The sequence below is a fragment of the Hyperolius riggenbachi genome, chromosome 11 (genome assembly GCF_040937935.1).
Source record: "Hyperolius riggenbachi isolate aHypRig1 chromosome 11, aHypRig1.pri, whole genome shotgun sequence".
Taxonomy (NCBI): domain Eukaryota; kingdom Metazoa; phylum Chordata; class Amphibia; order Anura; family Hyperoliidae; genus Hyperolius; species Hyperolius riggenbachi.
This window is the reverse complement of record NC_090656.1, coordinates 98,835,562-98,861,975: the sequence shown is the minus strand read 5'-3', so window position 1 is coordinate 98,861,975 and position 26,414 is coordinate 98,835,562. Positions and strand designations below refer to the sequence as shown.

Sequence of the window (26,414 nt, the reverse complement as noted above, 5' to 3'; positions counted from 1 at the left end):
TTATTGGTTATTGTGGCACAGCACTCTTTTTTCTTTGCATTTGCATTCTCAGTTTTTTAACATTTTTTTTTCAATAGTTTTTCAGGCCTATTTTTCCCTGCCTAAGAGTATACACATAGTCCACCTAAAAGGGAATGGAAAACTTTTAGGACAAAATTGTTGAAAAGAATGTTGTGCAACTTCCAAAATATGATAATGAAAGCTGTGGCAAAACCAATGAGTTTTGTGCCACAGAAGCCAGTCACTATTATATTTCATGTAGGTGCTGTGACTTAGTAATTAAGTTTTATACAATGTTTCTTATTGTAGAAGCAGCAATTTTACTTGAAGAAGTTTTGGCTAGGCAAGTGCGGGTTAAGCTCCCATCCATGTTGAGCATAGCATCCCAAAAGACTTGTTAGTGACCTTTACCTATTGTCAGAGATGGAAGGTAGTACATGAAACCAAACTGATAAGAAAATGTCTTTGTTCAGATGTGGTGGAAACAGTGGGCATAGCGAATGCAAGTTTCCTGTGAGCAAATATGGGTGAAGCTCAAAGACGTGATCCCGAAAATCTGGGATGTAAACAGCAGGCAATGACTTGGTGATAATAAGATGAGCAAAGGCACTGCTGAGAGTTGAACTCAGAATCTCCTGTTTACTAGACAGGCGCTTTAACCAACTAAGCCACAGCACCCACATGCTGCAATACAGTTACTGGTTATTGTGGCACAGCACTCTTTTTTCTTTGCATTTGCATTCTCAGTTTTTTAACATTTTTTTTTCAATAGTTTTTCAGGCCTACTTTTCCCTGCCTAAGAGTATACACATAGTCCACCTAAAAGGGAATGGAAAACTTTTAGGACAAAATTGTTGAAAAGAATGTTGTGCAACTTCCAAAATATGATAATGAAAGCTGTGGCAAAACCAATGAGTTTTGTGCCACAGAAGCCAGTCACTATTATATTTCATGTAGGTGCTGTGGCTTAGTAATTAAGTTTTATACAATGTTTCTTATTGTAGAAGCAGCAATTTTACTTGAAGAAGTTTTGGCTAGGCAAGTGCGGGTTAAGCTCCCATCCATGTTGAGCATAGCATCCCAAAAGACTTGTTAGTGACCTTTACCTATTGTCAGAGATGGAAGGTAGTACATCAAACCAAACTGATAAGAAAATGTCTTTGTTCAGATGTGGTGGAAACAGTGGGCATAGGGAATGCAAGTTTCCTGTGAGCAAATATGGGTGAAGCTCAAAGACGTGATCCCGAAAATCTGGGATGTAAACAGCAGGCAATGACTTGGTGATAATAAGATGAGCAAAGGCACTGCTGAGAGTTGAACTCAGGATCTCCTGTTTACTAGACAGGCGCTTTAACCAACTAAGCCACAGCACCCACATGCTGCAATACAGTTATTGGTTATTGTGGCACAGCACTCTTTTTTCTTTGCATTTGCATTCTCAGTTTTTTAACATTTTTTTTTCAATAGTTTTTCAGGCCTACTTTTCCCTGCCTAAGAGTATACACATAGTCCACCTAAAAGGGAATGGAAAACTTTTAGGACAAAATTGTTGAAAAGAATGTTGTGCAACTTCCAAAATATGATAATGAAAGCTGTGGCAAAACCAATGAGTTTTGTGCCACAGAAGCCAGTCACTATTATATTTCATGTAGGTGCTGTGACTTAGTAATTAAAGAGGAACTTCAGCCTAAACAAACATACTGTCATCAAGTTACATTAGTTATGTTAATTAGAATAGATAGGTAATATAATCTCTTACCCACCTTGTTTTAAAAGAACAGGCAAATGTTTGTGATTCATGGGGGCTGCCATCTTTGTCATGGGGGAAGCCATCTTTTTGGACAAGGAGCATAAGACACAGTTCCAACTGTCCTGTGTCCTGATAACCCCTTCCAGCTGCACACGCTAGGCTTCAAATGTCAAATTCAAAATGTAAAAAAAAAACACCAAAACAGCAGAACGAGAACAACAAAATCAGAAATCCCATCATGCTTTGCACAGCATCAGGGGGAAAAAGCCCGGGCAGTTTTCTTCTGTGCAGCTAAAAATGAGGTTTGTATAAGAGAAACAAAGTTCTGATGCTGTGAAACTGTTAAAGAAACACAAAGCCTTTTCAGTGCTGCTGAGTCGATTTTTAGTCCGGAGGTTCACTTTAAGTTTTATACAATGTTTCTTATTGTAGAAGCAGCAATTTTACTTGAAGAAGTTTTGGCTAGGCAAGTGCGGGTTAAGCTCCCATCCATGTTGAGCATAGCATCCCAAAAGACTTGTTAGTGACCTTTACCTATTGTCAGAGATGGAAGGTAGTACATGAAACCAAACTGATAAGAAAATGTCTTTGTTCAGATGTGGTGGAAACAGTGGGCATAGCGAATGCAAGTTTCCTGTGAGCAAATATGGGTGAAGCTCAAAGACGTGATCCCGAAAATCTGGGATGTAAACAGCAGGCAATGACTTGGTGATAATAAGATGAGCAAAGGCACTGCTGAGAGTTGAACTCAGGATCTCCTGTTTACTAGACAGGCGCTTTAACCAACTAAGCCACAGCACCCACATGCTGCAATCCAGTTATTGGTTATTGTGGCACAGCACTCTTTTTTCTTTGCATTTGCATTCTCAGTTTTTTAACATTTTTTTTTCAATAGTTTTTCAGGCCTACTTTTCCCTGCCTAAGAGTATACACATAGTCCACCTAAAAGGGAATGGAAAACTTTTAGGACAAAATTGTTGAAAAGAATGTTGTGCAACTTCCAAAATATGATAATGAAAGCTGTGGCAAAACCAATGAGTTTTGTGCCACAGAAGCCAGTCACTATTATATTTCATGTAGGTGCTGTGACTTAGTAATTAAGTTTTATACAATGTTTCTTATTGTAGAAGCAGCAATTTTACTTGAAGAAGTTTTGGCTAGGCAAGTGCGGGTTAAGCTCCCATCCATGTTGAGCATAGCATCCCAAAAGACTTGTTAGTGACCTTTACCTATTGTCAGAGATGGAAGGTAGTACATGAAACCAAACTGATAAGAAAATGTCTTTGTTCAGATGTGGTGGAAACAGTGGGCATAGCGAATGCAAGTTTCCTGTGAGCAAATATGGGTGAAGCTCAAAGACGTGATCCCGAAAATCTGGAATGTAAACAGCAGGCAATGACTTGGTGATAATAAGATGAGCAAAGGCACTGCTGAGAGTTGAACTCAGGATCTCCTGTTTACTAGACAGGCGCTTTAACCAACTAAGCCACAGCACCCACATGCCGCAATACAGTTACTGGTTATTGTGGCACAGCACTCTTTTTTCTTTGCATTTGCATTCTCAGTTTTTTAACATTTTTTTTTCAATAGTTTTTCAGGCCTACTTTTCCCTGCCTAAGAGTATACACATAGTCCACCTAAAAGGGAATGGAAAACTTTTAGGACAAAATTGTTGAAAAGAATGTTGTGCAACTTCCAAAATATGATAATGAAAGCTGTGGCAAAACCAATGAGTTTTGTGCCACAGAAGCCAGTCACTATTATATTTCATGTAGGTGCTGTGGCTTAGTAATTAAGTTTTATACAATGTTTCTTATTGTAGAAGCAGCAATTTTACTTGAAGAAGTTTTGGCTAGGCAAGTGCGGGTTAAGCTCCCATCCATGTTGAGCATAGCATCCCAAAAGACTTGTTAGTGACCTTTACCTATTGTCAGAGATGGAAGATAGTACATGAAACCAAACTGATAAGAAAATGTCTTTGTTCAGATGTGGTGGAAACAGTGGGCATAGCGAATGCAAGTTTCCTGTGAGCAAATATGGGTGAAGCTCTAAGACGTGATTCCGAAAATCTGGGATGTAAACAGCAGGCAATGACTTGGTGATAATAAGATGAGCAAAGGCACTGCTGAGAGTTGAACTCAGGATCTCCTGTTTACTAGACAGGCGCTTTAACCAACTAAGCCACAGCGCCCACATGCTGCAATACAGTTATTGGTTATTGTGGCACAGCACTCTTTTTTCTTTGCATTTGCATTCTCAGTTTTTTAACATTTTTTTTTCAATAGTTTTTCAGGCCTACTTTTCCCTGCCTAAGAGTATACACATAGTCCACCTAAAAGGGAATGGAAAACTTTTAGGACAAAATTGTTGAAAAGAATGTTGTGCAACTTCCAAAATATGATAATGAAAGCTGTGGCAAAACCAATGAGTTTTGTGCCACAGAAGCCAGTCACTAATATATTTCATGTAGGTGCTGTGGCTTAGTAATTAAGTTTTATACAATGTTTCTTATTGTAGAAGCAGCAATTTTACTTGAAGAAGTTTTGGCTAGGCAAGTGCGGGTTAAGCTCCCATCCATGTTGAGCATAGCATCCCAAAAGACTTGTTAGTGACCTTTACCTATTGTCAGAGATGGAAGATAGTACATGAAACCAAACTGATAAGAAAATGTCTTTGTTCAGATGTGGTGGAAACAGTGGGCATAGCGAATGCAAGTTTCCTGTGAGCAAATATGGGTGAAGCTCAAAGACGTGATCCCGAAAATCTGGGATGTAACAGCAGGCAATGACTTGGTGATAATAAGATGAGCAAAGGCACTGCTGAGAGTTGAACTCAGGATCTCCTGTTTACTAAACAGGCACTTTAACCAACTAAGCCACAGCGCCCACATGCTGCAATACAGTTATTGGTTATTGGTTATTGTGGCACAGCACTCTTTTTTCTTTGCATTTGCATTCTCAGTTTTTTAACATTTTTTTTTCAATAGTTTTTCAGGCCTACTTTTCCCTGCCTAAGAGTATACACATAGTCCACCTAAAAGGGAATGGAAAACTTTTAGGACAAAATTGTTGAAAAGAATGTTGTGCAACTTCCAAAATATGATAATGAAAGCTGTGGCAAAACCAATGAGTTTTGTGCCACAGAAGCCAGTCACTATTATATTTCATGTAGGTGCTGTGACTTAGTAATTAAGTTTTATACAATGTTTCTTATTGTAGAAGCAGCAATTTTACTTGAAGAAGTTTTGGCTAGGCAAGTGCGGGTTAAGCTCCCATCCATGTTGAGCATAGCATCCCAAAAGACTTGTTAGTGACCTTTACCTATTGTCAGAGATGGAAGGTAGTACATGAAACCAAACTGATAAGAAAATGTCTTTGTTCAGATGTGGTGGAAACAGTGGGCATAGCGAATGCAAGTTTCCTGTGAGCAAATATGGGTGAAGCTCAAAGACGTGATCCCGAAAATCTGGGATGTAAACAGCAGGCAATGACTTGGTGATAATAAGATGAGCAAAGTCACTGCTGAGAGTTGAACTCAGGATCTCCTGTTTACTAGACAGGCGCTTTAACCAACTAAGCCACAGCACCCACATGCTGCAATACAGTTACTGGTTATTGTGGCACAGCACTCTTTTTTCTTTGCATTTGCATTCTCAGTTTTTTAACATTTTTTTTTCAATAGTTTTTCAGGCCTACTTTTCCCTGCCTAAGAGTATACACATAGTCCACCTAAAAGGGAATGGAAAACTTTTAGGACAAAATTGTTGAAAAGAATGTTGTGCAACTTCCAAAATATGATAATGAAAGCTGTGGCAAAACCAATGAGTTTTGTGCCACAGAAGCCAGTCACTATTATATTTCATGTAGGTGCTGTGGCTTAGTAATTAAGTTTTATACAATGTTTCTTATTGTAGAAGCAGCAATTTTACTTGAAGAAGTTTTGGCTAGGCAAGTGCGGGTTAAGCTCCCATCCATGTTGAGCATAGCATCCCAAAAGACTTGTTAGTGACCTTTACCTATTGTCAGAGATGGAAGATAGTACATGAAACCAAACTGATAAGAAAATGTCTTTGTTCAGATGTGGTGGAAACAGTGGGCATAGCGAATGCAAGTTTCCTGTGAGCAAATATGGGTGAAGCTCAAAGACGTGATCCCGAAAATCTGGGATGTAAACAGCAGGCAATGACTTGGTGATAATAAGATGAGCAAAGGCACTGCTGAGAGTTGAACTCAGGATCTCCTGTTTACTAGACAGGCCCTTTAACCAACTAAGCCACAGCGCCCACATGCTGCAATACAGTTATTGGTTATTGTGGCACAGCACTCTTTTTTCTTTGCATTTGCATTCTCAGTTTTTTAACATTTTTTTTTCAATAGTTTTTCAGGCCTACTTTTCCCTGCCTAAGAGTATACACATAGTCCACCTAAAAGGGAATGGAAAACTTTTAGGACAAAATTGTTGAAAAGAATGTTGTGCAACTTCCAAAATATGATAATGAAAGCTGTGGCAAAACCAATGAGTTTTGTGCCACAGAAGCCAGTCACTATTATATTTCATGTAGGTGCTGTGGCTTAGTAATTAAGTTTTATACAATGTTTCTTATTGTAGAAGCAGCAATTTTACTTGAAGAAGTTTTGGCTAGGCAAGTGCGGGTTAAGCTCCCATCCATGTTGAGCATAGCATCCCAAAAGACTTGTTAGTGACCTTTACCTATTGTCAGAGATGGAAGGTAGTACATCAAACCAAACTGATAAGAAAATGTCTTTGTTCAGATGTGGTGGAAACAGTGGGCATAGCGAATGCAAGTTTCCTGTGAGCAAATATGGGTGAAGCTCTAAGACGTGATTCCGAAAATCTGGGATGTAAACAGCAGGCAATGACTTGGTGATAATAAGATGAGCAAAGGCACTGCTGAGAGTTGAACTCAGGATCTCCTGTTTACTAGACAGGCGCTTTAACCAACTAAGCCACAGCGCCCACATGCTGCAATACAGTTATTGGTTATTGTGGCACAGCACTCTTTTTTCTTTGCATTTGCATTCTCAGTTTTTTAACATTTTTTTTCAATAGTTTTTCAGGCCTACTTTTCCCTGCCTAAGAGTATACACATAGTCCACCTAAAAGGGAATGGAAAACTTTTAGGACAAAATTGTTGAAAAGAATGTTGTGCAACTTCCAAAATATGATAATGAAAGCTGTGGCAAAACCAATGAGTTTTGTGCCACAGAAGCCAGTCACTATTATATTTCATGTAGGTGCTGTGGCTTAGTAATTAAGTTTTATACAATGTTTCTTATTGTAGAAGCAGCAATTTTACTTGAAGAAGTTTTGGCTAGGCAAGTGCGGGTTAAGCTCCCATCCATGTTGAGCATAGCATCCCAAAAGACTTGTTAGTGACCTTTACCTATTGTCAGAGATGGAAGATAGTACATGAAACCAAACTGATAAGAAAATGTCTTTGTTCAGATGTGGTGGAAACAGTGGGCATAGCGAATGCAAGTTTCCTGTGAGCAAATATGGGTGAAGCTCAAAGACGTGATCCCGAAAATCTGGGATGTAAACAGCAGGCAATGACTTGGTGATAATAAGATGAGCAAAGGCACTGCTGAGAGTTGAACTCAGGATCTCCTGTTTACTAGACAGGCGCTTTAACCAACTAAGCCACAGCACCCACATGCTGCAATCCAGTTATTGGTTATTGTGGCACAGCACTCTTTTTTCTTTGCATTTGCATTCTCAGTTTTTTAACATTTTTTTTTCAATAGTTTTTCAGGCCTACTTTTCCCTGCCTAAGAGTATACACATAGTCCACCTAAAAGGGAATGGAAAACTTTTAGGACAAAATTGTTGAAAAGAATGTTGTGCAACTTCCAAAATATGATAATGAAAGCTGTGGCAAAACCAATGAGTTTTGTGCCACAGAAGCCAGTCACTATTATATTTCATGTAGGTGCTGTGACTTAGTAATTAAGTTTTATACAATGTTTCTTATTGTAGAAGCAGCAATTTTACTTGAAGAAGTTTTGGCTAGGCAAGTGCGGGTTAAGCTCCCATCCATGTTGAGCATAGCATCCCAAAAGACTTGTTAGTGACCTTTACCTATTGTCAGAGATGGAAGGTAGTACATGAAACCAAACTGATAAGAAAATGTCTTTGTTCAGATGTGGTGGAAACAGTGGGCATAGCGAATGCAAGTTTCCTGTGAGCAAATATGGGTGAAGCTCAAAGACGTGATCCCGAAAATCTGGAATGTAAACAGCAGGCAATGACTTGGTGATAATAAGATGAGCAAAGGCACTGCTGAGAGTTGAACTCAGGATCTCCTGTTTACTAGACAGGCGCTTTAACCAACTAAGCCACAGCACCCACATGCCGCAATACAGTTACTGGTTATTGTGGCACAGCACTCTTTTTTCTTTGCATTTGCATTCTCAGTTTTTTAACATTTTTTTTTCAATAGTTTTTCAGGCCTACTTTTCCCTGCCTAAGAGTATACACATAGTCCACCTAAAAGGGAATGGAAAACTTTTAGGACAAAATTGTTGAAAAGAATGTTGTGCAACTTCCAAAATATGATAATGAAAGCTGTGGCAAAACCAATGAGTTTTGTGCCACAGAAGCCAGTCACTATTATATTTCATGTAGGTGCTGTGGCTTAGTAATTAAGTTTTATACAATGTTTCTTATTGTAGAAGCAGCAATTTTACTTGAAGAAGTTTTGGCTAGGCAAGTGCGGGTTAAGCTCCCATCCATGTTGAGCATAGCATCCCAAAAGACTTGTTAGTGACCTTTACCTATTGTCAGAGATGGAAGGTAGTACATGAAACCAAACTGATAAGAAAATGTCTTTGTTCAGATGTGGTGGAAACAGTGGGCATAGCGAATGCAAGTTTCCTGTGAGCAAATATGGGTGAAGCTCTAAGACGTGATTCCGAAAATCTGGGATGTAAACAGCAGGCAATGACTTGGTGATAATAAGATGAGCAAAGGCACTGCTGAGAGTTGAACTCAGGATCTCCTGTTTACTAGACAGGCGCTTTAACCAACTAAGCCACAGCGCCCACATGCTGCAATACAGTTATTGGTTATTGTGGCACAGCACTCTTTTTTCTTTGCATTTGCATTCTCAGTTTTTTAACATTTTTTTTTCAATAGTTTTTCAGGCCTACTTTTCCCTGCCTAAGAGTATACACATAGTCCACCTAAAAGGGAATGGAAAACTTTTAGGACAAAATTGTTGAAAAGAATGTTGTGCAACTTCCAAAATATGATAATGAAAGCTGTGGCAAAACCAATGAGTTTTGTGCCACAGAAGCCAGTCACTAATATATTTCATGTAGGTGCTGTGGCTTAGTAATTAAGTTTTATACAATGTTTCTTATTGTAGAAGCAGCAATTTTACTTGAAGAAGTTTTGGCTAGGCAAGTGCGGGTTAAGCTCCCATCCATGTTGAGCATAGCATCCCAAAAGACTTGTTAGTGACCTTTACCTATTGTCAGAGATGGAAGATAGTACATGAAACCAAACTGATAAGAAAATGTCTTTGTTCAGATGTGGTGGAAACAGTGGGCATAGCGAATGCAAGTTTCCTGTGAGCAAATATGGGTGAAGCTCAAAGACGTGATCCCGAAAATCTGGGATGTAACAGCAGGCAATGACTTGGTGATAATAAGATGAGCAAAGGCACTGCTGAGAGTTGAACTCAGGATCTCCTGTTTACTAAACAGGCACTTTAACCAACTAAGCCACAGCGCCCACATGCTGCAATACAGTTATTGGTTATTGGTTATTGTGGCACAGCACTCTTTTTTCTTTGCATTTGCATTCTCAGTTTTTTAACATTTTTTTTTCAATAGTTTTTCAGGCCTACTTTTCCCTGCCTAAGAGTATACACATAGTCCACCTAAAAGGGAATGGAAAACTTTTAGGACAAAATTGTTGAAAAGAATGTTGTGCAACTTCCAAAATATGATAATGAAAGCTGTGGCAAAACCAATGAGTTTTGTGCCACAGAAGCCAGTCACTATTATATTTCATGTAGGTGCTGTGACTTAGTAATAAAGTTTTATACAATGTTTCTTATTGTAGAAGCAGCAATTTTACTTGAAGAAGTTTTGGCTAGGCAAGTGCGGGTTAAGCTCCCATCCATGTTGAGCATAGCATCCCAAAAGACTTGTTAGTGACCTTTACCTATTGTCAGAGATGGAAGGTAGTACATGAAACCAAACTGATAAGAAAATGTCTTTGTTCAGATGTGGTGGAAACAGTGGGCATAGCGAATGCAAGTTTCCTGTGAGCAAATATGGGTGAAGCTCAAAGACGTGATCCCGAAAATCTGGGATGTAAACAGCAGGCAATGACTTGGTGATAATAAGATGAGCAAAGTCACTGCTGAGAGTTGAACTCTGGATCTCCTGTTTACTAGACAGGCGCTTTAACCAACTAAGCCACAGCACCCACATGCTGCAATCCAGTTATTGGTTATTGTGGCACAGCACTCTTTTTTCTTTGCATTTGCATTCTCAGTTTTTTAACATTTTTTTTTCAATAGTTTTTCAGGCCTACTTTTCCCTGCCTAAGAGTATACACATAGTCCACCTAAAAGGGAATGGAAAACTTTTAGGACAAAATTGTTGAAAAGAATGTTGTGCAACTTCCAAAATATGATAATGAAAGCTGTGGCAAAACCAATGAGTTTTGTGCCACAGAAGCCAGTCACTATTATATTTCATGTAGGTGCTGTGACTTAGTAATTAAGTTTTATACAATGTTTCTTATTGTAGAAGCAGCAATTTTACTTGAAGAAGTTTTGGCTAGGCAAGTGCGGGTTAAGCTCCCATCCATGTTGAGCATAGCATCCCAAAAGACTTGTTAGTGACCTTTACCTATTGTCAGAGATGGAAGGTAGTACATGAAACCAAACTGATAAGAAAATGTCTTTGTTCAGATGTGGTGGAAACAGTGGGCATAGCGAATGCAAGTTTCCTGTGAGCAAATATGGGTGAAGCTCAAAGACGTGATCCCGAAAATCTGGAATGTAAACAGCAGGCAATGACTTGGTGATAATAAGATGAGCAAAGGCACTGCTGAGAGTTGAACTCAGGATCTCCTGTTTACTAGACAGGCGCTTTAACCAACTAAGCCACAGCACCCACATGCTGCAATCCAGTTATTGGTTATTGTGGCACAGCACTCTTTTTTCTTTGCATTTGCATTCTCAGTTTTTTAACATTTTTTTTTCAATAGTTTTTCAGGCCTACTTTTCCCTGCCTAAGAGTATACACATAGTCCACCTAAAAGGGAATGGAAAACTTTTAGGACAAAATTGTTGAAAAGAATGTTGTGCAACTTCCAAAATATGATAATGAAAGCTGTGGCAAAACCAATGAGTTTTGTGCCACAGAAGCCAGTCACTATTATATTTCATGTAGGTGCTGTGACTTAGTAATTAAGTTTTATACAATGTTTCTTATTGTAGAAGCAGCAATTTTACTTGAAGAAGTTTTGGCTAGGCAAGTGCGGGTTAAGCTCCCATCCATGTTGAGCATAGCATCCCAAAAGACTTGTTAGTGACCTTTACCTATTGTCAGAGATGGAAGGTAGTACATGAAACCAAACTGATAAGAAAATGTCTTTGTTCAGATGTGGTGGAAACAGTGGGCATAGCGAATGCAAGTTTCCTGTGAGCAAATATGGGTGAAGCTCAAAGACGTGATCCCGAAAATCTGGAATGTAAACAGCAGGCAATGACTTGGTGATAATAAGATGAGCAAAGGCACTGCTGAGAGTTGAACTCAGGATCTCCTGTTTACTAGACAGGCGCTTTAACCAACTAAGCCACAGCACCCACATGCCGCAATACAGTTACTGGTTATTGTGGCACAGCACTCTTTTTTCTTTGCATTTGCATTCTCAGTTTTTTAACATTTTTTTTTCAATAGTTTTTCAGGCCTACTTTTCCCTGCCTAAGAGTATACACATAGTCCACCTAAAAGGGAATGGAAAACTTTTAGGACAAAATTGTTGAAAAGAATGTTGTGCAACTTCCAAAATATGATAATGAAAGCTGTGGCAAAACCAATGAGTTTTGTGCCACAGAAGCCAGTCACTATTATATTTCATGTAGGTGCTGTGGCTTAGTAATTAAGTTTTATACAATGTTTCTTATTGTAGAAGCAGCAATTTTACTTGAAGAAGTTTTGGCTAGGCAAGTGCGGGTTAAGCTCCCATCCATGTTGAGCATAGCATCCCAAAAGACTTGTTAGTGACCTTTACCTATTGTCAGAGATGGAAGGTAGTACATGAAACCAAACTGATAAGAAAATGTCTTTGTTCAGATGTGGTGGAAACAGTGGGCATAGCGAATGCAAGTTTCCTGTGAGCAAATATGGGTGAAGCTCTAAGACGTGATTCCGAAAATCTGGGATGTAAACAGCAGGCAATGACTTGGTGATAATAAGATGAGCAAAGGCACTGCTGAGAGTTGAACTCAGGATCTCCTGTTTACTAGACAGGCGCTTTAACCAACTAAGCCACAGCGCCCACATGCTGCAATACAGTTATTGGTTATTGTGGCACAGCACTCTTTTTTCTTTGCATTTGCATTCTCAGTTTTTTAACATTTTTTTTTCAATAGTTTTTCAGGCCTACTTTTCCCTGCCTAAGAGTATACACATAGTCCACCTAAAAGGGAATGGAAAACTTTTAGGACAAAATTGTTGAAAAGAATGTTGTGCAACTTCCAAAATATGATAATGAAAGCTGTGGCAAAACCAATGAGTTTTGTGCCACAGAAGCCAGTCACTAATATATTTCATGTAGGTGCTGTGGCTTAGTAATTAAGTTTTATACAATGTTTCTTATTGTAGAAGCAGCAATTTTACTTGAAGAAGTTTTGGCTAGGCAAGTGCGGGTTAAGCTCCCATCCATGTTGAGCATAGCATCCCAAAAGACTTGTTAGTGACCTTTACCTATTGTCAGAGATGGAAGATAGTACATGAAACCAAACTGATAAGAAAATGTCTTTGTTCAGATGTGGTGGAAACAGTGGGCATAGCGAATGCAAGTTTCCTGTGAGCAAATATGGGTGAAGCTCAAAGACGTGATCCCGAAAATCTGGGATGTAACAGCAGGCAATGACTTGGTGATAATAAGATGAGCAAAGGCACTGCTGAGAGTTGAACTCAGGATCTCCTGTTTACTAAACAGGCACTTTAACCAACTAAGCCACAGCGCCCACATGCTGCAATACAGTTATTGGTTATTGGTTATTGTGGCACAGCACTCTTTTTTCTTTGCATTTGCATTCTCAGTTTTTTAACATTTTTTTTTCAATAGTTTTTCAGGCCTACTTTTCCCTGCCTAAGAGTATACACATAGTCCACCTAAAAGGGAATGGAAAACTTTTAGGACAAAATTGTTGAAAAGAATGTTGTGCAACTTCCAAAATATGATAATGAAAGCTGTGGCAAAACCAATGAGTTTTGTGCCACAGAAGCCAGTCACTATTATATTTCATGTAGGTGCTGTGACTTAGTAATTAAGTTTTATACAATGTTTCTTATTGTAGAAGCAGCAATTTTACTTGAAGAAGTTTTGGCTAGGCAAGTGCGGGTTAAGCTCCCATCCATGTTGAGCATAGCATCCCAAAAGACTTGTTAGTGACCTTTACCTATTGTCAGAGATGGAAGGTAGTACATGAAACCAAACTGATAAGAAAATGTCTTTGTTCAGATGTGGTGGAAACAGTGGGCATAGCGAATGCAAGTTTCCTGTGAGCAAATATGGGTGAAGCTCAAAGACGTGATCCCGAAAATCTGGGATGTAAACAGCAGGCAATGACTTGGTGATAATAAGATGAGCAAAGTCACTGCTGAGAGTTGAACTCAGGATCTCCTGTTTACTAGACAGGCGCTTTAACCAACTAAGCCACAGCACCCACATGCTGCAATACAGTTACTGGTTATTGTGGCACAGCACTCTTTTTTCTTTGCATTTGCATTCTCAGTTTTTTAACATTTTTTTTTCAATAGTTTTTCAGGCCTACTTTTCCCTGCCTAAGAGTATACACATAGTCCACCTAAAAGGGAATGGAAAACTTTTAGGACAAAATTGTTGAAAAGAATGTTGTGCAACTTCCAAAATATGATAATGAAAGCTGTGGCAAAACCAATGAGTTTTGTGCCACAGAAGCCAGTCACTATTATATTTCATGTAGGTGCTGTGGCTTAGTAATTAAGTTTTATACAATGTTTCTTATTGTAGAAGCAGCAATTTTACTTGAAGAAGTTTTGGCTAGGCAAGTGCGGGTTAAGCTCCCATCCATGTTGAGCATAGCATCCCAAAAGACTTGTTAGTGACCTTTACCTATTGTCAGAGATGGAAGATAGTACATGAAACCAAACTGATAAGAAAATGTCTTTGTTCAGATGTGGTGGAAACAGTGGGCATAGCGAATGCAAGTTTCCTGTGAGCAAATATGGGTGAAGCTCAAAGACGTGATCCCGAAAATCTGGGATGTAAACAGCAGGCAATGACTTGGTGATAATAAGATGAGCAAAGGCACTGCTGAGAGTTGAACTCAGGATCTCCTGTTTACTAGACAGGCCCTTTAACCAACTAAGCCACAGCGCCCACATGCTGCAATACAGTTATTGGTTATTGTGGCACAGCACTCTTTTTTCTTTGCATTTGCATTCTCAGTTTTTTAACATTTTTTTTTCAATAGTTTTTCAGGCCTACTTTTCCCTGCCTAAGAGTATACACATAGTCCACCTAAAAGGGAATGGAAAACTTTTAGGACAAAATTGTTGAAAAGAATGTTGTGCAACTTCCAAAATATGATAATGAAAGCTGTGGCAAAACCAATGAGTTTTGTGCCACAGAAGCCAGTCACTATTATATTTCATGTAGGTGCTGTGGCTTAGTAATTAAGTTTTATACAATGTTTCTTATTGTAGAAGCAGCAATTTTGCTTGAAGAAGTTTTGGCTAGGCAAGTGCGGGTTAAGCTCCCATCCATGTTGAGCATAGCATCCCAAAAGACTTGTTAGTGACCTTTACCTATTGTCAGAGATGGAAGGTAGTACATCAAACCAAACTGATAAGAAAATGTCTTTGTTCAGATGTGGTGGAAACAGTGGGCATAGCGAATGCAAGTTTCCTGTGAGCAAATATGGGTGAAGCTCTAAGACGTGATTCCGAAAATCTGGGATGTAAACAGCAGGCAATGACTTGGTGATAATAAGCTGAGCAAAGGCACTGCTGAGAGTTGAACTCAGGATCTCCTGTTTACTAGACAGGCGCTTTAACCAACTAAGCCACAGCGCCCACATGCTGCAATACAGTTATTGGTTATTGTGGCACAGCACTCTTTTTTCTTTGCATTTGCATTCTCAGTTTTTTAACATTTTTTTTCAATAGTTTTTCAGGCCTACTTTTCCCTGCCTAAGAGTATACACATAGTCCACCTAAAAGGGAATGGAAAACTTTTAGGACAAAATTGTTGAAAAGAATGTTGTGCAACTTCCAAAATATGATAATGAAAGCTGTGGCAAAACCAATGAGTTTTGTGCCACAGAAGCCAGTCACTATTATATTTCATGTAGGTGCTGTGGCTTAGTAATTAAGTTTTATACAATGTTTCTTATTGTAGAAGCAGCAATTTTACTTGAAGAAGTTTTGGCTAGGCAAGTGCGGGTTAAGCTCCCATCCATGTTGAGCATAGCATCCCAAAAGACTTGTTAGTGACCTTTACCTATTGTCAGAGATGGAAGATAGTACATGAAACCAAACTGATAAGAAAATGTCTTTGTTCAGATGTGGTGGAAACAGTGGGCATAGCGAATGCAAGTTTCCTGTGAGCAAATATGGGTGAAGCTCAAAGACGTGATCCCGAAAATCTGGGATGTAAACAGCAGGCAATGACTTGGTGATAATAAGATGAGCAAAGGCACTGCTGAGAGTTGAACTCAGGATCTCCTGTTTACTAGACAGGCGCTTTAACCAACTAAGCCACAGCACCCACATGCTGCAATCCAGTTATTGGTTATTGTGGCACAGCACTCTTTTTTCTTTGCATTTGCATTCTCAGTTTTTTAACATTTTTTTTTCAATAGTTTTTCAGGCCTACTTTTCCCTGCCTAAGAGTATACACATAGTCCACCTAAAAGGGAATGGAAAACTTTTAGGACAAAATTGTTGAAAAGAATGTTGTGCAACTTCCAAAATATGATAATGAAAGCTGTGGCAAAACCAATGAGTTTTGTGCCACAGAAGCCAGTCACTATTATATTTCATGTAGGTGCTGTGACTTAGTAATTAAGTTTTATACAATGTTTCTTATTGTAGAAGCAGCAATTTTACTTGAAGAAGTTTTGGCTAGGCAAGTGCGGGTTAAGCTCCCATCCATGTTGAGCATAGCATCCCAAAAGACTTGTTAGTGACCTTTACCTATTGTCAGAGATGGAAGGTAGTACATGAAACCAAACTGATAAGAAAATGTCTTTGTTCAGATGTGGTGGAAACAGTGGGCATAGCGAATGCAAGTTTCCTGTGAGCAAATATGGGTGAAGCTCAAAGACGTGATCCCGAAAATCTGGAATGTAAACAGCAGGCAATGACTTGGTGATAATAAGATGAGCAAAGGCACTGCTGAGAGTTGAACTCAGGATCTCCTGTTTACTAGACAGGCGCTTTAACCAACTAAGCCACAGCACCCACATGCCGCAATACAGTTACTGGTTATTGTGGCACAGCACTCTTTTTTCTTTGCATTTGCATTCTCAGTTTTTTAACATTTTTTTTTCAATAGTTTTTCAGGCCTACTTTTCCCTGCCTAAGAGTATACACATAGTCCACCTAAAAGGGAATGGAAAACTTTTAGGACAAAATTGTTGAAAAGAATGTTGTGCAACTTCCAAAATATGATAATGAAAGCTGTGGCAAAACCAATGAGTTTTGTGCCACAGAAGCCAGTCACTATTATATTTCATGTAGGTGCTGTGGCTTAGTAATTAAGTTTTATACAATGTTTCTTATTGTAGAAGCAGCAATTTTACTTGAAGAAGTTTTGGCTAGGCAAGTGCGGGTTAAGCTCCCATCCATGTTGAGCATAGCATCCCAAAAGACTTGTTAGTGACCTTTACCTATTGTCAGAGATGGAAGGTAGTACATGAAACCAAACTGATAAGAAAATGTCTTTGTTCAGATGTGGTGGAAACAGTGGGCATAGCGAATGCAAGTTTCCTGTGAGCAAATATGGGTGAAGCTCTAAGACGTGATTCCGAAAATCTGGGATGTAAACAGCAGGCAATGACTTGGTGATAATAAGATGAGCAAAGGCACTGCTGAGAGTTGAACTCAGGATCTCCTGTTTACTAGACAGGCGCTTTAACCAACTAAGCCACAGCGCCCACATGCTGCAATACAGTTATTGGTTATTGTGGCACAGCACTCTTTTTTCTTTGCATTTGCATTCTCAGTTTTTTAACATTTTTTTTTCAATAGTTTTTCAGGCCTACTTTTCCCTGCCTAAGAGTATACACATAGTCCACCTAAAAGGGAATGGAAAACTTTTAGGACAAAATTGTTGAAAAGAATGTTGTGCAACTTCCAAAATATGATAATGAAAGCTGTGGCAAAACCAATGAGTTTTGTGCCACAGAAGCCAGTCACTAATATATTTCATGTAGGTGCTGTGGCTTAGTAATTAAGTTTTATACAATGTTTCTTATTGTAGAAGCAGCAATTTTACTTGAAGAAGTTTTGGCTAGGCAAGTGCGGGTTAAGCTCCCATCCATGTTGAGCATAGCATCCCAAAAGACTTGTTAGTGACCTTTACCTATTGTCAGAGATGGAAGATAGTACATGAAACCAAACTGATAAGAAAATGTCTTTGTTCAGATGTGGTGGAAACAGTGGGCATAGCGAATGCAAGTTTCCTGTGAGCAAATATGGGTGAAGCTCAAAGACGTGATCCCGAAAATCTGGGATGTAACAGCAGGCAATGACTTGGTGATAATAAGATGAGCAAAGGCACTGCTGAGAGTTGAACTCAGGATCTCCTGTTTACTAAACAGGCACTTTAACCAACTAAGCCACAGCGCCCACATGCTGCAATACAGTTATTGGTTATTGGTTATTGTGGCACAGCACTCTTTTTTCTTTGCATTTGCATTCTCAGTTTTTTAACATTTTTTTTTCAATAGTTTTTCAGGCCTACTTTTCCCTGCCTAAGAGTATACACATAGTCCACCTAAAAGGGAATGGAAAACTTTTAGGACAAAATTGTTGAAAAGAATGTTGTGCAACTTCCAAAATATGATAATGAAAGCTGTGGCAAAACCAATGAGTTTTGTGCCACAGAAGCCAGTCACTATTATATTTCATGTAGGTGCTGTGACTTAGTAATTAAGTTTTATACAATGTTTCTTATTGTAGAAGCAGCAATTTTACTTGAAGAAGTTTTGGCTAGGCAAGTGCGGGTTAAGCTCCCATCCATGTTGAGCATAGCATCCCAAAAGACTTGTTAGTGACCTTTACCTATTGTCAGAGATGGAAGGTAGTACATGAAACCAAACTGATAAGAAAATGTCTTTGTTCAGATGTGGTGGAAACAGTGGGCATAGCGAATGCAAGTTTCCTGTGAGCAAATATGGGTGAAGCTCTAAGACGTGATTCCGAAAATCTGGGATGTAAACAGCAGGCAATGACTTGGTGATAATAAGATGAGCAAAGGCACTGCTGAGAGTTGAACTCAGGATCTCCTGTTTACTAGACAGGCGCTTTAACCAACTAAGCCACAGCGCCCACATGCTGCAATACAGTTATTGGTTATTGTGGCACAGCACTCTTTTTTCTTTGCATTTGCATTCTCAGTTTTTTAACATTTTTTTTCAATAGTTTTTCAGGCCTACTTTTCCCTGCCTAAGAGTATACACATAGTCCACCTAAAAGGGAATGGAAAACTTTTAGGACAAAATTGTTGAAAAGAATGTTGTGCAACTTCCAAAATATGATAATGAAAGCTGTGGCAAAACCAATGAGTTTTGTGCCACAGAAGCCAGTCACTATTATATTTCATGTAGGTGCTGTGGCTTAGTAATTAAGTTTTATACAATGTTTCTTATTGTAGAAGCAGCAATTTTACTTGAAGAAGTTTTGGCTAGGCAAGTGCGGGTTAAGCTCCCATCCATGTTGAGCATAGCATCCCAAAAGACTTGTTAGTGACCTTTACCTATTGTCAGAGATGGAAGATAGTACATGAAACCAAACTGATAAGAAAATGTCTTTGTTCAGATGTGGTGGAAACAGTGGGCATAGCGAATGCAAGTTTCCTGTGAGCAAATATGGGTGAAGCTCAAAGACGTGATCCCGAAAATCTGGGATGTAAACAGCAGGCAATGACTTGGTGATAATAAGATGAGCAAAGGCACTGCTGAGAGTTGAACTCAGGATCTCCTGTTTACTAGACAGGCGCTTTAACCAACTAAGCCACAGCGCCCACATGCTGCAATCCAGTTATTGGTTATTGTGGCACAGCACTCTTTTTTCTTTGCATTTGCATTCTCAGTTTTTTAACATTTTTTTTTCAATAGTTTTTCAGGCCTACTTTTCCCTGCCTAAGAGTATACACATAGTCCACCTAAAAGGGAATGGAAAACTTTTAGGACAAAATTGTTGAAAAGAATGTTGTGCAACTTCCAAAAAATGATAATGAAAGCTGTGGCAAAACCAATGAGTTTTGTGCCACAGAAGCCAGTCACTAATATATTTCATGTAGGTGCTGTGGCTTAGTAATTAAGTTTTATACAATGTTTCTTATTGTAGAAGCAGCAATTTTACTTGAAGAAGTTTTGGCTAGGCAAGTGCGGGTTAAGCTCCCATCCATGTTGAGCATAGCATCCCAAAAGACTTGTTAGTGACCTTTACCTATTGTCAGAGATGGAAGATAGTACATGAAACCAAACTGATAAGAAAATGTCTTTGTTCAGATGTGGTGGAAACAGTGGGCATAGCGAATGCAAGTTTCCTGTGAGCAAATATGGGTGAAGCTCAAAGACGTGATCCCGAAAATCTGGGATGTAACAGCAGGCAATGACTTGGTGATAATAAGATGAGCAAAGGCACTGCTGAGAGTTGAACTCAGGATCTCCTGTTTACTAAACAGGCACTTTAACCAACTAAGCCACAGCGCCCACATGCTGCAATACAGTTATTGGTTATTGGTTATTGTGGCACAGCACTCTTTTTTCTTTGCATTTGCATTCTCAGTTTTTTAACATTTTTTTTTCAATAGTTTTTCAGGCCTACTTTTCCCTGCCTAAGAGTATACACATAGTCCACCTAAAAGGGAATGGAAAACTTTTAGGACAAAATTGTTGAAAAGAATGTTGTGCAACTTCCAAAATATGATAATGAAAGCTGTGGCAAAACCAATGAGTTTTGTGCCACAGAAGCCAGTCACTATTATATTTCATGTAGGTGCTGTGACTTAGTAATTAAGTTTTATACAATGTTTCTTATTGTAGAAGCAGCAATTTTACTTGAAGAAGTTTTGGCTAGGCAAGTGCGGGTTAAGCTCCCATCCATGTTGAGCATAGCATCCCAAAAGACTTGTTAGTGACCTTTACCTATTGTCAGAGATGGAAGGTAGTACATGAAACCAAACTGATAAGAAAATGTCTTTGTTCAGATGTGGTGGAAACAGTGGGCATAGCGAATGCAAGTTTCCTGTGAGCAAATATGGGTGAAGCTCTAAGACGTGATTCCGAAAATCTGGGATGTAAACAGCAGGCAATGACTTGGTGATAATAAGATGAGCAAAGGCACTGCTGAGAGTTGAACTCAGGATCTCCTGTTTACTAGACAGGCGCTTTAACCAACTAAGCCACAGCGCCCACATGCTGCAATACAGTTATTGGTTATTGTGGCACAGCACTCTTTTTTCTTTGCATTTGCATTCTCAGTTTTTTAACATTTTTTTTCAATAGTTTTTCAGGCCTACTTTTCCCTGCCTAAGAGTATACACATAGTCCACCTAAAAGGGAATGGAAAACTTTTAGGACAAAATTGTTGAAAAGAATGTTGTGCAACTTCCAAAATATGATAATGAAAGCTGTGGCAAAACCAATGAGTTTTGTGCCACAGAAGCCAGTCACTATTATATTTCATGTAGGTGCTGTGGCTTAGTAATTAAGTTTTATACAATGTTTCTTATTGTAGAAGCAGCAATTTTACTTGAAGAAGTTTTGGCTAGGCAAGTGCGGGTTAAGCTCCCATCCATGTTGAGCATAGCATCCCAAAAGACTTGTTAGTGACCTTTACCTATTGTCAGAGATGGAAGATAGTACATGAAACCAAACTGATAAGAAAATGTCTTTGTTCAGATGTGGTGGAAACAGTGGGCATAGCGAATGCAAGTTTCCTGTGAGCAAATATGGGTGAAGCTCAAAGACGTGATCCCGAAAATCTGGGATGTAAACAGCAGGCAATGACTTGGTGATAATAAGATGAGCAAAGGCACTGCTGAGAGTTGAACTCAGGATCTCCTGTTTACTAGACAGGCGCTTTAACCAACTAAGCCACAGCACCCACATGCTGCAATCCAGTTATTGGTTATTGTGGCACAGCACTCTTTTTTCTTTGCATTTGCATTCTCAGTTTTTTAACATTTTTTTTTCAATAGTTTTTCAGGCCTACTTTTCCCTGCCTAAGAGTATACACATAGTCCACCTAAAAGGGAATGGAAAACTTTTAGGACAAAATTGTTGAAAAGAATGTTGTGCAACTTCCAAAATATGATAATGAAAGCTGTGGCAAAACCAATGAGTTTTGTGCCACAGAAGCCAGTCACTATTATATTTCATGTAGGTGCTGTGACTTAGTAATTAAGTTTTATACAATGTTTCTTATTGTAGAAGCAGCAATTTTACTTGAAGAAGTTTTGGCTAGGCAAGTGCGGGTTAAGCTCCCATCCATGTTGAGCATAGCATCCCAAAAGACTTGTTAGTGACCTTTACCTATTGTCAGAGATGGAAGGTAGTACATGAAACCAAACTGATAAGAAAATGTCTTTGTTCAGATGTGGTGGAAACAGTGGGCATAGCGAATGCAAGTTTCCTGTGAGCAAATATGGGTGAAGCTCAAAGACGTGATCCCGAAAATCTGGAATGTAAACAGCAGGCAATGACTTGGTGATAATAAGATGAGCAAAGGCACTGCTGAGAGTTGAACTCAGGATCTCCTGTTTACTAGACAGGCGCTTTAACCAACTAAGCCACAGCACCCACATGCCGCAATACAGTTACTGGTTATTGTGGCACAGCACTCTTTTTTCTTTGCATTTGCATTCTCAGTTTTTTAACATTTTTTTTTCAATAGTTTTTCAGGCCTACTTTTCCCTGCCTAAGAGTATACACATAGTCCACCTAAAAGGGAATGGAAAACTTTTAGGACAAAATTGTTGAAAAGAATGTTGTGCAACTTCCAAAATATGATAATGAAAGCTGTGGCAAAACCAATGAGTTTTGTGCCACAGAAGCCAGTCACTATTATATTTCATGTAGGTGCTGTGGCTTAGTAATTAAGTTTTATACAATGTTTCTTATTGTAGAAGCAGCAATTTTACTTGAAGAAGTTTTGGCTAGGCAAGTGCGGGTTAAGCTCCCATCCATGTTGAGCATAGCATCCCAAAAGACTTGTTAGTGACCTTTACCTATTGTCAGAGATGGAAGGTAGTACATGAAACCAAACTGATAAGAAAATGTCTTTGTTCAGATGTGGTGGAAACAGTGGGCATAGCGAATGCAAGTTTCCTGTGAGCAAATATGGGTGAAGCTCTAAGACGTGATTCCGAAAATCTGGGATGTAAACAGCAGGCAATGACTTGGTGATAATAAGATGAGCAAAGGCACTGCTGAGAGTTGAACTCAGGATCTCCTGTTTACTAGACAGGCGCTTTAACCAACTAAGCCACAGCGCCCACATGCTGCAATACAGTTATTGGTTATTGTGGCACAGCACTCTTTTTTCTTTGCATTTGCATTCTCAGTTTTTTAACATTTTTTTTTCAATAGTTTTTCAGGCCTACTTTTCCCTGCCTAAGAGTATACACATAGTCCACCTAAAAGGGAATGGAAAACTTTTAGGACAAAATTGTTGAAAAGAATGTTGTGCAACTTCCAAAATATGATAATGAAAGCTGTGGCAAAACCAATGAGTTTTGTGCCACAGAAGCCAGTCACTAATATATTTCATGTAGGTGCTGTGGCTTAGTAATTAAGTTTTATACAATGTTTCTTATTGTAGAAGCAGCAATTTTACTTGAAGAAGTTTTGGCTAGGCAAGTGCGGGTTAAGCTCCCATCCATGTTGAGCATAGCATCCCAAAAGACTTGTTAGTGACCTTTACCTATTGTCAGAGATGGAAGATAGTACATGAAACCAAACTGATAAGAAAATGTCTTTGTTCAGATGTGGTGGAAACAGTGGGCATAGCGAATGCAAGTTTCCTGTGAGCAAATATGGGTGAAGCTCAAAGACGTGATCCCGAAAATCTGGGATGTAACAGCAGGCAATGACTTGGTGATAATAAGATGAGCAAAGGCACTGCTGAGAGTTGAACTCAGGATCTCCTGTTTACTAAACAGGCACTTTAACCAACTAAGCCACAGCGCCCACATGCTGCAATACAGTTATTGGTTATTGGTTATTGTGGCACAGCACTCTTTTTTCTTTGCATTTGCATTCTCAGTTTTTTAACATTTTTTTTTCAATAGTTTTTCAGGCCTACTTTTCCCTGCCTAAGAGTATACACATAGTCCACCTAAAAGGGAATGGAAAACTTTTAGGACAAAATTGTTGAAAAGAATGTTGTGCAACTTCCAAAATATGATAATGAAAGCTGTGGCAAAACCAATGAGTTTTGTGCCACAGAAGCCAGTCACTATTATATTTCATGTAGGTGCTGTGACTTAGTAATTAAGTTTTATACAATGTTTCTTATTGTAGAAGCAGCAATTTTACTTGAAGAAGTTTTGGCTAGGCAAGTGCGGGTTAAGCTCCCATCCATGTTGAGCATAGCATCCCAAAAGACTTGTTAGTGACCTTTACCTATTGTCAGAGATGGAAGGTAGTACATGAAACCAAACTGATAAGAAAATGTCTTTGTTCAGATGTGGTGGAAACAGTGGGCATAGCGAATGCAAGTTTCCTGTGAGCAAATATGGGTGAAGCTCAAAGACGTGATCCCGAAAATCTGGGATGTAAACAGCAGGCAATGACTTGGTGATAATAAGATGAGCAAAGTCACTGCTGAGAGTTGAACTCAGGATCTCCTGTTTACTAGACAGGCGCTTTAACCAACTAAGCCACAGCACCCACATGCTGCAATACAGTTACTGGTTATTGTGGCACAGCACTCTTTTTTCTTTGCATTTGCATTCTCAGTTTTTTAACATTTTTTTTTCAATAGTTTTTCAGGCCTACTTTTCCCTGCCTAAGAGTATACACATAGTCCACCTAAAAGGGAATGGAAAACTTTTAGGACAAAATTGTTGAAAAGAATGTTGTGCAACTTCCAAAATATGATAATGAAAGCTGTGGCAAAACCAATGAGTTTTGTGCCACAGAAGCCAGTCACTATTATATTTCATGTAGGTGCTGTGGCTTAGTAATTAAGTTTTATACAATGTTTCTTATTGTAGAAGCAGCAATTTTACTTGAAGAAGTTTTGGCTAGGCAAGTGCGGGTTAAGCTCCCATCCATGTTGAGCATAGCATCCCAAAAGACTTGTTAGTGACCTTTACCTATTGTCAGAGATGGAAGGTAGTACATCAAACCAAACCGATAAGAAAATGTCTTTGTTCAGATGTGGTGGAAACAGTGGGCATAGCGAATGCAAGTTTCCTGTGAGCAAATATGGGTGAAGCTCTAAGACGTGATTCCGAAAATCTGGGATGTAAACAGCAGGCAATGACTTGGTGATAATAAGATGAGCAAAGGCACTGCTGAGAGTTGAACTCAGGATCTCCTGTTTACTAGACAGGCGCTTTAACCAACTAAGCCACAGCGCCCACATGCTGCAATACAGTTATTGGTTATTGTGGCACAGCACTCTTTTTTCTTTGCATTTGCATTCTCAGTTTTTTAACTTTTTTTTTCAATAGTTTTTCAGGCCTACTTTTCCCTGCCTAAGAGTATACACATAGTCCACCTAAAAGGGAATGGAAAACTTTTAGGACAAAATTGTTGAAAAGAATGTTGTGCAACTTCCAAAATATGATAATGAAAGCTGTGGCAAAACCAATGAGTTTTGTGCCACAGAAGCCAGTCACTATTATATTTCATGTAGGTGCTGTGGCTTAGTAATTAAGTTTTATACAATGTTTCTTATTGTAGAAGCAGCAATTTTACTTGAAGAAGTTTTGGCTAGGCAAGTGCGGGTTAAGCTCCCATCCATGTTGAGCATAGCATCCCAAAAGACTTGTTAGTGACCTTTACCTATTGTCAGAGATGGAAGATAGTACATGAAACCAAACTGATAAGAAAATGTCTTTGTTCAGATGTGGTGGAAACAGTGGGCATAGCGAATGCAAGTTTCCTGTGAGCAAATATGGGTGAAGCTCAAAGACGTGATCCCGAAAATCTGGGATGTAACAGCAGGCAATGACTTGGTGATAATAAGATGAGCAAAGGCACTGCTGAGAGTTGAACTCAGGATCTCCTGTTTACTAAACAGGCACTTTAACCAACTAAGCCACAGCGCCCACATGCTGCAATACAGTTATTGGTTATTGGTTATTGTGGCACAGCACTCTTTTTTCTTTGCATTTGCATTCTCAGTTTTTTAACATTTTTTTTTCAATAGTTTTTCAGGCCTACTTTTCCCTGCCTAAGAGTATACACATAGTCCACCTAAAAGGGAATGGAAAACTTTTAGGACAAAATTGTTGAAAAGAATGTTGTGCAACTTCCAAAATATGATAATGAAAGCTGTGGCAAAACCAATGAGTTTTGTGCCACAGAAGCCAGTCACTATTATATTTCATGTAGGTGCTGTGACTTAGTAATTAAGTTTTATACAATGTTTCTTATTGTAGAAGCAGCAATTTTACTTGAAGAAGTTTTGGCTAGGCAAGTGCGGGTTAAGCTCCCATCCATGTTGAGCATAGCATCCCAAAAGACTTGTTAGTGACCTTTACCTATTGTCAGAGATGGAAGGTAGTACATGAAACCAAACTGATAAGAAAATGTCTTTGTTCAGATGTGGTGGAAACAGTGGGCATAGCGAATGCAAGTTTCCTGTGAGCAAATATGGGTGAAGCTCAAAGACGTGATCCCGAAAATCTGGGATGTAAACAGCAGGCAATGACTTGGTGATAATAAGATGAGCAAAGGCACTGCTGAGAGTTGAACTCAGGATCTCCTGTTTACTAGACAGGCGCTTTAACCAACTAAGCCACAGCGCCCACATGCTGCAATCCAGTTATTGGTTATTGTGGCACAGCACTCTTTTTTCTTTGCATTTGCATTCTCAGTTTTTTAACATTTTTTTTTCAATAGTTTTTCAGGCCTACTTTTCCCTGCCTAAGAGTATACACATAGTCCACCTAAAAGGGAATGGAAAACTTTTAGGACAAAATTGTTGAAAAGAATGTTGTGCAA

At 39.0% G+C, this 26,414-nt stretch overlaps 31 non-coding genes across 31 annotated transcripts; all 31 read right to left on the bottom strand.

The window, feature by feature from the left end:
* Positions 1-604: 604 nt before the first annotated feature.
* Positions 605-678, bottom strand: TRNAT-AGU (transfer RNA threonine (anticodon AGU)). Its single transcript has one exon. It is a non-coding gene; the product is annotated as a tRNA-Thr (tRNA).
* A 621-nt stretch (positions 679-1,299) lies between these two features.
* On the bottom strand, positions 1,300-1,373 carry TRNAT-AGU (transfer RNA threonine (anticodon AGU)). The gene has a single exon. It is a non-coding gene; the product is annotated as a tRNA-Thr (tRNA).
* Positions 1,374-2,477: 1,104 nt separating this feature from the next.
* TRNAT-AGU (transfer RNA threonine (anticodon AGU)) lies at positions 2,478-2,551 on the bottom strand. The gene has a single exon. It is a non-coding gene; the product is annotated as a tRNA-Thr (tRNA).
* Positions 2,552-3,172: 621 nt separating this feature from the next.
* On the bottom strand, positions 3,173-3,246 carry TRNAT-AGU (transfer RNA threonine (anticodon AGU)). Its single transcript has one exon. It is a non-coding gene; the product is annotated as a tRNA-Thr (tRNA).
* A 621-nt stretch (positions 3,247-3,867) lies between these two features.
* On the bottom strand, positions 3,868-3,941 carry TRNAT-AGU (transfer RNA threonine (anticodon AGU)). The gene has a single exon. It is a non-coding gene; the product is annotated as a tRNA-Thr (tRNA).
* A 620-nt stretch (positions 3,942-4,561) lies between these two features.
* Positions 4,562-4,635, bottom strand: TRNAT-AGU (transfer RNA threonine (anticodon AGU)). Its single transcript has one exon. It is a non-coding gene; the product is annotated as a tRNA-Thr (tRNA).
* Positions 4,636-6,653: 2,018 nt separating this feature from the next.
* TRNAT-AGU (transfer RNA threonine (anticodon AGU)) lies at positions 6,654-6,727 on the bottom strand. Its single transcript has one exon. It is a non-coding gene; the product is annotated as a tRNA-Thr (tRNA).
* A 620-nt stretch (positions 6,728-7,347) lies between these two features.
* Positions 7,348-7,421, bottom strand: TRNAT-AGU (transfer RNA threonine (anticodon AGU)). Its single transcript has one exon. It is a non-coding gene; the product is annotated as a tRNA-Thr (tRNA).
* Positions 7,422-8,042: 621 nt separating this feature from the next.
* TRNAT-AGU (transfer RNA threonine (anticodon AGU)) lies at positions 8,043-8,116 on the bottom strand. Its single transcript has one exon. It is a non-coding gene; the product is annotated as a tRNA-Thr (tRNA).
* A 621-nt stretch (positions 8,117-8,737) lies between these two features.
* Positions 8,738-8,811, bottom strand: TRNAT-AGU (transfer RNA threonine (anticodon AGU)). The gene has a single exon. It is a non-coding gene; the product is annotated as a tRNA-Thr (tRNA).
* Positions 8,812-9,431: 620 nt separating this feature from the next.
* TRNAT-AGU (transfer RNA threonine (anticodon AGU)) lies at positions 9,432-9,505 on the bottom strand. The gene has a single exon. It is a non-coding gene; the product is annotated as a tRNA-Thr (tRNA).
* Positions 9,506-10,828: 1,323 nt separating this feature from the next.
* On the bottom strand, positions 10,829-10,902 carry TRNAT-AGU (transfer RNA threonine (anticodon AGU)). Its single transcript has one exon. It is a non-coding gene; the product is annotated as a tRNA-Thr (tRNA).
* Positions 10,903-11,523: 621 nt separating this feature from the next.
* TRNAT-AGU (transfer RNA threonine (anticodon AGU)) lies at positions 11,524-11,597 on the bottom strand. Its single transcript has one exon. It is a non-coding gene; the product is annotated as a tRNA-Thr (tRNA).
* A 621-nt stretch (positions 11,598-12,218) lies between these two features.
* Positions 12,219-12,292, bottom strand: TRNAT-AGU (transfer RNA threonine (anticodon AGU)). The gene has a single exon. It is a non-coding gene; the product is annotated as a tRNA-Thr (tRNA).
* Positions 12,293-12,912: 620 nt separating this feature from the next.
* TRNAT-AGU (transfer RNA threonine (anticodon AGU)) lies at positions 12,913-12,986 on the bottom strand. Its single transcript has one exon. It is a non-coding gene; the product is annotated as a tRNA-Thr (tRNA).
* Positions 12,987-15,004: 2,018 nt separating this feature from the next.
* Positions 15,005-15,078, bottom strand: TRNAT-AGU (transfer RNA threonine (anticodon AGU)). Its single transcript has one exon. It is a non-coding gene; the product is annotated as a tRNA-Thr (tRNA).
* Positions 15,079-15,698: 620 nt separating this feature from the next.
* On the bottom strand, positions 15,699-15,772 carry TRNAT-AGU (transfer RNA threonine (anticodon AGU)). Its single transcript has one exon. It is a non-coding gene; the product is annotated as a tRNA-Thr (tRNA).
* Positions 15,773-16,393: 621 nt separating this feature from the next.
* On the bottom strand, positions 16,394-16,467 carry TRNAT-AGU (transfer RNA threonine (anticodon AGU)). The gene has a single exon. It is a non-coding gene; the product is annotated as a tRNA-Thr (tRNA).
* A 621-nt stretch (positions 16,468-17,088) lies between these two features.
* TRNAT-AGU (transfer RNA threonine (anticodon AGU)) lies at positions 17,089-17,162 on the bottom strand. The gene has a single exon. It is a non-coding gene; the product is annotated as a tRNA-Thr (tRNA).
* A 620-nt stretch (positions 17,163-17,782) lies between these two features.
* Positions 17,783-17,856, bottom strand: TRNAT-AGU (transfer RNA threonine (anticodon AGU)). Its single transcript has one exon. It is a non-coding gene; the product is annotated as a tRNA-Thr (tRNA).
* A 628-nt stretch (positions 17,857-18,484) lies between these two features.
* On the bottom strand, positions 18,485-18,558 carry TRNAT-AGU (transfer RNA threonine (anticodon AGU)). Its single transcript has one exon. It is a non-coding gene; the product is annotated as a tRNA-Thr (tRNA).
* A 620-nt stretch (positions 18,559-19,178) lies between these two features.
* TRNAT-AGU (transfer RNA threonine (anticodon AGU)) lies at positions 19,179-19,252 on the bottom strand. The gene has a single exon. It is a non-coding gene; the product is annotated as a tRNA-Thr (tRNA).
* Positions 19,253-19,872: 620 nt separating this feature from the next.
* TRNAT-AGU (transfer RNA threonine (anticodon AGU)) lies at positions 19,873-19,946 on the bottom strand. The gene has a single exon. It is a non-coding gene; the product is annotated as a tRNA-Thr (tRNA).
* A 628-nt stretch (positions 19,947-20,574) lies between these two features.
* TRNAT-AGU (transfer RNA threonine (anticodon AGU)) lies at positions 20,575-20,648 on the bottom strand. Its single transcript has one exon. It is a non-coding gene; the product is annotated as a tRNA-Thr (tRNA).
* A 620-nt stretch (positions 20,649-21,268) lies between these two features.
* Positions 21,269-21,342, bottom strand: TRNAT-AGU (transfer RNA threonine (anticodon AGU)). The gene has a single exon. It is a non-coding gene; the product is annotated as a tRNA-Thr (tRNA).
* Positions 21,343-21,963: 621 nt separating this feature from the next.
* Positions 21,964-22,037, bottom strand: TRNAT-AGU (transfer RNA threonine (anticodon AGU)). Its single transcript has one exon. It is a non-coding gene; the product is annotated as a tRNA-Thr (tRNA).
* Positions 22,038-22,658: 621 nt separating this feature from the next.
* TRNAT-AGU (transfer RNA threonine (anticodon AGU)) lies at positions 22,659-22,732 on the bottom strand. The gene has a single exon. It is a non-coding gene; the product is annotated as a tRNA-Thr (tRNA).
* A 620-nt stretch (positions 22,733-23,352) lies between these two features.
* Positions 23,353-23,426, bottom strand: TRNAT-AGU (transfer RNA threonine (anticodon AGU)). The gene has a single exon. It is a non-coding gene; the product is annotated as a tRNA-Thr (tRNA).
* Positions 23,427-24,749: 1,323 nt separating this feature from the next.
* TRNAT-AGU (transfer RNA threonine (anticodon AGU)) lies at positions 24,750-24,823 on the bottom strand. Its single transcript has one exon. It is a non-coding gene; the product is annotated as a tRNA-Thr (tRNA).
* A 619-nt stretch (positions 24,824-25,442) lies between these two features.
* Positions 25,443-25,516, bottom strand: TRNAT-AGU (transfer RNA threonine (anticodon AGU)). Its single transcript has one exon. It is a non-coding gene; the product is annotated as a tRNA-Thr (tRNA).
* A 628-nt stretch (positions 25,517-26,144) lies between these two features.
* Positions 26,145-26,218, bottom strand: TRNAT-AGU (transfer RNA threonine (anticodon AGU)). The gene has a single exon. It is a non-coding gene; the product is annotated as a tRNA-Thr (tRNA).
* Between the last annotated feature and the right edge of the window lie 196 nt (positions 26,219-26,414).